This window comes from Myotis brandtii, unplaced genomic scaffold (assembly GCF_000412655.1).
Source record: "Myotis brandtii unplaced genomic scaffold, ASM41265v1 scaffold59, whole genome shotgun sequence".
Taxonomy (NCBI): domain Eukaryota; kingdom Metazoa; phylum Chordata; class Mammalia; order Chiroptera; family Vespertilionidae; genus Myotis; species Myotis brandtii.
In genome coordinates, this window is record NW_005370223.1 from 5,610,341 (window position 1) to 5,616,340 (window position 6,000).

At 40.6% G+C, this 6,000-nt stretch overlaps 1 protein-coding gene across 2 annotated transcripts in view; it reads right to left on the bottom strand.

Annotated features, from left to right (window-relative positions):
• The window catches only part of NCALD (neurocalcin delta), a 222,268-nt gene that overhangs the window by 154,003 nt on the left and 62,265 nt on the right, over window positions 1–6,000 (bottom strand). For both annotated transcript variants that reach the window (XM_005879281.2, XM_005879280.2), the window contains exon 2: window positions 1,152–1,200. The gene's annotated coding sequence lies outside the window, so the exon portion shown is untranslated. The remainder of the gene's footprint in view (window positions 1–1,151; window positions 1,201–6,000) is intronic.

The following is a 6,000-nucleotide window of genomic DNA, read 5'->3' on the forward strand; positions in this document are numbered from 1 at the left end:
TTGCTCAAATTGTTCCACCTTTGGCCACTGGGGGCACTTTCTCTCCTTTTGACTCATTGCGTCACACTCACCATTGGGGGTATGCTGTTTTGTTTTTTCTTTTAGCACTTCCTTGCTTCCTGGCACTATAAACTGTTCCAGGCTAATTTTGCATATTTCTTGCTATAGTCTTGAACCAGGTCTCCAAAGAGTTCTGGTTCCTTTTATTAGGAAATAGTCATTGGAAGCCGATATTTGGGTGGTAGGTGTGTTTATTGCTACTGGAGTGTCATTGTTTCTAGACCAAACCAGTTTTTCAATCTCCTAATATGAGACATTGGAGTATCCCTGTATGCTTAATTTATTTTCACTTATTCAACAAACATTTTTACAGACCTCATTATGTGCCAAGTATTAACATTTTGAAAATATTAACTCATCTAATCCTTGTAATAACCATAACAACTATTATTAGCCCCATTTTATAGACAGAAAAACAGAGGCACTGAGAGGTTTTGACGTGCCCCAAGTCATGCAGCTAGTAAGTGGAAGGCCAGGAATTGGTCCCAAGCATCTCCAGATTTGGGGCACTAACCACTATACCACATTGCCTCACAGTGGTGAGGACCTCACAGAGCATAAAATTGATGTCATTTAAGGTACTTCTTGGGCTGCAGCCCAATTTAAAATAAAGGAAGAGGCTGATGCCATGTGCCTCTTGAGAGGACTCTGGAAGCTGCCCAGGATGAAGCTGGTATATACGCGATGACAGATGATGCCTAGGATTAGTGGAGTGCTCACATTGTAAAGTATAAAAATGTCGAATCACTATATCATGCACCTGAAACTAATAGAACCAATATAAGATTGTGTACTAAGTATACTTAAACAAAAAATAAATTAACAAAATTAAAAATAAAAACCATTCCACTCAGTGGCTGCAAATATACTTTGTTATATTCAAGGGTGATGGGCGGTGCCTTATTTATTTCATTTCTACCCATTTTCCTTTCCACAAAAATTAAAGAGGGGCTTTCCTATCTTTCCCTACCTATGAAACTCCCATTCATTATGCAAATATTTGAATGAAATTCTCTCTTGTGAAAACCACTGAACGAAACTGCGATTTCCGTTCACAACTAATTGAAAGAAAAATTAAAATGTACACTTACTTTTGACTGTCACGAGTGGATGGTTCCAAGAGACCAAAGTTGAGATGATCTAAAAGAAAACAGGCAAAACAACCCCGCTGAATGCAAATGTGTGAATGGGCTGTTTGTGAGGCCCTCATCCCCACTTCTTTTAGTGGCAGAGCGCCACTTCCTATGACTTGGGTGTAGCTGTCAACAACACCTCAGGGAAAGGGCGTGCAGGTGGGGTGGAGATGGGGCTCTGTAGAAAGGATTCACCTAGAAAAAGAAGGAAGACTTTTTATGTACTTATGAAACCCGACTATACTTATTGACTTCTTGCTGGTACTTAAAACTCCTTGGAAGAGGACACAGATCCAACAGTCAGGAATGTGGGCCTTCATTTGTCAGTGCAGAGCGAGCACCAAATGAACTGCCTTCAAGATGTGCCAAAGCTAAGGGACATTCCAAAAGGAATTAGCAGACCAAGTGCCTTAATGCAACAATAAGAAATCACAATGACATAGGTCAGTGAATGGGAGTAGTGTATAAGTTTGATTCATAGGTCAGAACAGTGGTTCTCAACCTTCTGGCCCTTTAAATACAGTTCCTCATGTTGTGACCCAACCATAACATTATTTTCGTTGCTACTTCATAACTGTAATGTTGCTACTGTTATGAATCGTAATGTAAATATCTGATATGCAGGATGGTTTTAGGTGACTCCTGTGAAAGGGTCCTTCGACCACAAAAGGGTTCGCGGCCCACAGGTTGAGAACCGCTGGGTCAGAAGCAAGAGATGATAAAGGGGTTGGTCTGTGAGGAGCCTCGCCCAGCATGTATGACTGAGAAGGCTTCCAGGAAGGAGGGGAGGGGTCATCTATTCAATGGCAACATCAATGGATGTGGGAGGGGGATGGTCTTAGATTCTGCTTCTGGCATTTATAACCGCTCTTTGAGAGAAGTACATTTTGGTGCCGCTGGGAGCACCAGTCTAGACAATCTAATCAGCTTATCTAATACAGTTTTAAAACTATCAGCAGGGTCAAAGCCCTCTTGGAAAACCTGTTTAAAAAAACACAATCTCAACTCATATCATTGAATTCTTAAATATCAGAGTGTCACCTTTATTAGAAATAAAATTTCAAGAAATGTGCAATTGTTTGGGTTTTGAAATACCCTCCCTTTTTATTAACAAAAGTCAATTGTAGTAATTCAAGAAGAAAAGGTATTCCAACTGACATGTTAGAAAAAAAAAAAGGTAATAGTCTACTGATTTCTGGGTACTTGATGATGGACCAATCACTGCAAAATGCATCTTAGTCCATACATCAAGGATTCATATTCCTCTAAGCATTTAACGGAGAATTGAATAGAACTAGGAGCTACTCATAACAACCTATACATTTTTATAACATAGATATTTAGAAAAGATTTTGGCTTAATAAAATGTAATCTTTCCAAGCATGATTTTTAGCTGGAAAAAAAAAATCTGTGAAAGGATTTTTACATATTTTCCTTTATCTCATAGTTACTGTGTGTTGAAAAACAAACATATCACAACTTGAAATGTGATATTTTAGGGCCTTTCATTGTTAATATAGGGAATCAAGTCAAGGCGAATTCAGAGTGTTTTACATTTTAAAGTATATTTACCAGTAATTCTGTTTCGGGCTTTCAGGTTTTATTGGAAAGAAAAAAACAAGCAAGCAGGTGCTTGGTTAACATGGCAAGTCGAATAAATGAGCAATTACTAGAGCTGACTTGACACAGGACCCCAGAGGCTCGCTCTAGTATCTGAGTGGACAGGCCATGGGAGACCAAGCTGGCTACACGGCATCTAAGTCAGCTGGGTGAGACCAGGAGAAGACATCACGTGGGAAATACTAAAGCTCTGTCAGTTCTCTGTGCCACTGGGCAAGCTTCCTGGATCTGCTCACAGAAGTACATTGAAACACAACCTATCTTAGCTACTTTTTTCTCAGAGATTGATTACACAATGATGGCGGTGGGGTGGGAGAGGCACGGACATGTGGGAATGCAGGTATAAATAATCGACAGTGTATATTCTGCTGTTTATTCAGGGTGGGCAAACGTAGGTTTGTAGTTGTGAGTACGCCAGACACAGAGTTTGTTCTTGTATTACTATTTATGTATTAGTGTATTATTTATTTGTACAACTGGAAACCTACTTTAGCACACCCCATATAATAGCTGCATGCACTGAAACATATGCATAGGAGAAGCTTTGTAGATTTTTGTTTGTATCTTGATAATTTAAATAATCATTTCCGGGAGACAAAGGATATGGTAGAAAGAACACAGGAGTGAGCTTGAGGAGTTCTGGGTCTCATCTGAGCTCAGCCATTAGGTAGCGTGGGCTGGCGCTGGAGCAGTCACTTTACATCACTAAGTCTCTACACACAGATGGGGTGGGTCCGCGCCCTAAAAGCCCTTACTTTTCCTTGACAATCTTTATCAGGAAGTTCATGATTTTTGAACAGATAAAAAATACAACTGGTCAAATTTGCTTTTTCAGACGCCTAAAGTGAACCCCCTTTTCAGGGCGACAGTACTTAAAATAGCTACTATAAATTATTTTGGTTTGCATATACAAATTTTAAGGTTTATGGTATGAAAGTCTAAAAACTTTGGGTAAAAACTGTTTTAAAAAGTTTTAAATGTTATATAAAGATACCGTATAGTTACCAATACCATTTCACCACTCTTTGTAATTATTCCATCAGTCAGCCACACCATCCCTTCATGCCAATAATGAATGAAATGGTTTCTGGTCTCTATTATTTTATCCCAAACTTAGCATTTTCACTGAGCAGCACATTCTGACAAGAACTCTATAGCACTTTACATTTCATTTTAATTTAATAAGTCTGGCCATTTGAATTTCAGGATCCAACCCCAACTCTCCTCAGAAGGGGAAAAGGCCGAATATTTATTCATCTGGGGGTGGGGGGGGGGGAGAATGTACCATGCTCCAAAACCACAATTAAACTGGAAACAGATGATATTCATCCTCTCAGGGGCATTTAGCATAAGCTAAATATACTCACAACACAGCTGACCATTTATAAGCACAGCTCCCTCGGCAACCATAGAGCTGCACCGAGGGCAGCCCATTCATGGGTCTGCAGTGAAAGTCATGAATGAAGAAGGTAGGGTGGAGGCCATGTCTGAACATCACGCAATCAACACTGCTCCAACTCACACAAATATTTAATAAAAAAAACAATTAAAAGCATTCTGTGGTCCTGTTTTCTAGTTTCCAGTTCGGTACTTGAATGAGGATCCATGTAGTTCTCTCCACTTGGCATTTTCACTGAGCAGCACTTTCTGACAAGAACTCGATAGCTCTCTACATTTCATTTTGATTTGATTTAATAAGTAAATACGGGCAGTAGGTACGGAGGGAGCAGATTCACTAGGATTCCAGCTTCTCTGAAGGAACCGTTGCTATTGCCCCTGTTACTCAGAGCACAACCTCCCTTGGGCTGGTGCTGTTCTGAGCTTCCTTCAGATGCTATGATTCATTCTGTCTGTGGCCATGATTCAAGTGGAGAGGAATGGATGTTTTCCTCATGTCTTTCTCTCAGAGCTGGTCTTAAATGCAGAAAGCATGTTATGACAAAATAAACACAACAATAACACAAAGAAACCAACCTGATTGCAGGGAAGAGAAATTGGCTAAATAGGCGTTATATAAATGTCTTACTTAGCCTATTGGTCAGTCAACGACATTGACAGAGGAATCCACAAGGGCAGAGCCCACACAGAATTCTCCCCTCTGTCCAGGCCGCCTGCAATGTCCCACTTGGGAGAATGGCTGCCTGACTCGGAAGCAGACAAATACAGTCATACAATGGCCACACCATAAGGGGTGTGTTTATTCATTCATTCGACAAACATTTACTCGGCATCCACCATGAGGCAGGGGGGGACCAGAAATGAATGACATGATTCACCTTTAAGGTGCTCACTTCTGGAGGCGGGAAGGAAGCCAGCTAGTCATTTATGAGAGACAAATAAACAAGAAAAGTCATCAAACGTGAACAGTTTACTCAGGGACGTAATATACAGCACAGGGAAGCGAGTCAATAACGTCGTAATCATTATGCAGGGTGACAGATGGTTAGTAGACTTATGGCGGCGACCACTTTATAAGGCACGTCGATATTAAAACACTATGGTGTATACCTGAAACTAATATAAAATGGTATTTCAATTATAATTAAAAGTACATTTTTAAAGGATGGGAACAGAAACCTAGACTCATGTAACCATAAATATCCAATCTGACCAATATGCTCCCATCCTGCTCATTCTTTCCTTGTCCCTGTCTCATGGTTTTCCTCATGAGCGCTTGCTCATGAAAACTATTGCCACTTGATGTCATATATTTGTTTATGTTTGGTTGCCTGTCCCTCTTCGTAGAAAGTAAGTGCTTAAAGACATGGGGTTTCTTTGGTTCACAGAGGTCAACCTCCCCCAGAACAGAACATCAGATCTAGTAGCTGCTCAATAAATATTTGCTGATTGAATGTATGAGTCAATAAACATTATAGAAGTCACTTCATAAATGGAATGATTATCTCAAAAGATAGGGGGAAATGATGTTGGGTTATTACAAAAGGCAATTAAATTTTGATGAAGTCGTTGAAGAGTCAGCCAAGGGTCATTTTCTTGGCAGGTCCTCAGGAGTATCTAGCATTAGGTCTGTGACGTACAGGTATTTTTGTCTGCTTAGCATCCTGACCTCATGCAACTGGCTCCAGGTGGCTTTGGTGAGGCAGTCAATCCCAGACATCTGCTCCCCAGACCTGCGGGCAGGGCCCAACCCCAAGCTGGGTCCGCTGATTCTCGCCCCCCCCCCCCC